The sequence below is a fragment of the Mustela nigripes genome, chromosome 16 (genome assembly GCF_022355385.1).
Source record: "Mustela nigripes isolate SB6536 chromosome 16, MUSNIG.SB6536, whole genome shotgun sequence".
NCBI classification, from domain to species: domain Eukaryota; kingdom Metazoa; phylum Chordata; class Mammalia; order Carnivora; family Mustelidae; genus Mustela; species Mustela nigripes.
In genome coordinates this window covers 37,332,380-37,334,099 of record NC_081572.1, presented here as the reverse complement: position 1 = coordinate 37,334,099, position 1,720 = coordinate 37,332,380, and the positions used below count along the sequence as shown (strand labels likewise).

The following is a 1,720-nucleotide window of genomic DNA, read 5'->3' as shown; positions in this document are numbered from 1 at the left end:
AAAAAAAAAAAAAAAAAAAAAAAAAAAAAGGAAAATCTCTTGAATACTGCTGTAAAATCATCTCCAGAATATATTTTTAAAATGCATAAATCATGTCACAATGTGTATAAAATCCTACCTTTTAACTAAGAAATAATCAAAGAACAAAGCATAAAAAAGAGCAAAGCAAAAACAAATAAAAATAAAGGGCAACATCATTGCAATTCATACTATAGATATTAAAAAACAGTAAGATATTAATGCCAATAAACTTGAATGCCAATAAACTTGAAAATTTAAATGAACAAGAAAAATTTAGGGAAAGACCAACTTACCAAAATGTACACAAAAATAAAATCAAAATAGGAACACCTGGTTGGCTCAGTTGGTAGAACATGTAGGTTCTAAATTCAAGCCCCACACTGAGCAGAGATTCTCAAAAATAAAATCTTTTAAAAAATTAATTAATTAAAAAAATAAATAAGTAAAATAAATAAAATCTAAATAGCTCTACACCTGTTAAAAAAAATGAACCCATATATACAGACCCTCCCCAAAAGAAATCTCAAGCCCACCCCCTTCACTAGCAACTTCTAAATTAACAAAGAAATAACATCAATCTAACATACTCTCATAAAGAATACTTCTCAATTTGTTTTATGACACCAGAATAACCTCAACACCAAAATTAAAGGATTTATAAGAACAGAAAATTACAGACCGATTTTTCTCATAAATCTCATAAATCTATTGTTTAAAAATCCCTAAATCAAAATGGTAGCAAATTGAATCTAACAACACATAAAAAGAACAATACATTACAACTTTGAAAGAAAATTGGTTAATATTTGAAAATCAGCATAATTCATTATATTAACAGAATAAAAGGAAAATCATACAAACTGGCAGGAATATGAAACAGAAATTAAAAGCTAATTCTAGGGGCGCCTGGGTGGCTCAGTGGGTTAAAGCCTCTGCCTTCGGCTCAGGTCATGATCCCAGGGTCCTGGGATGGAGCCCCACGTCGGGCTCTCTGCTCAGCGGGTCGCCTGCTTCCTCCTCTCTCTCTCTCTGCCTGCCTCTCTGCCTACTTGTGATCTCTGTCTGTCAAATAAATAAATAAAATCTTTAAAAATAAATAAATAAAAGCTAATTCTAACTAGGTACCTCAGAGTTGTATAATAAAGCTGTAATACAAGCGAAAAAATACACAATTATTCCCAGGGAACCAGTTAGCAACTTGGTTTAGAATACTGTCAAGGAACCTTCTATTAGCTATTACCTACCCTGATCATGAGGCAATGTTGGAGACATCCAGTCAAAATTCTGGATCACCAGTGAGAATGTAAAATTCTGGATCACTAGTGAGAATGTAAAATGGCACAACTACTTCAGAAAAAAAAAATGTGTATCTTAATATACTTACCATATGACCCAGTAATTTCACTCCTAGAAAAGAAATGAAAACTTATGTTCACAAAAGACTTCTATTAAGAAATTTCCCAAAAAACCATTCATAGCAGCTTTATTTATAATAGCTAGAAACAGCCCAATGTTCGTTAATAGGAGAAAGAATATACAAACTGTGCTACATTCATACAATGAAATATTACTCAACAGTATAAATGAAAATCAAAAGCAAGATGACGAGTAAAGCAGATAGACACAAGAGTACACACTGCATGATTCCACTTACATGAAATTCTCAAACAGGTGAAATTAATCTATAGTGGAAAACCTT

General features: G+C 31.7%; 1 pseudogene; it reads right to left on the bottom strand.

The window, feature by feature from the left end:
* LOC132003229 (ATP synthase subunit alpha, mitochondrial-like) overlaps window positions 1–1,274 on the bottom strand; it is a 4,722-nt pseudogene extending 3,448 nt beyond the window's left edge.
* Between the last annotated feature and the right edge of the window lie 446 nt (window positions 1,275–1,720).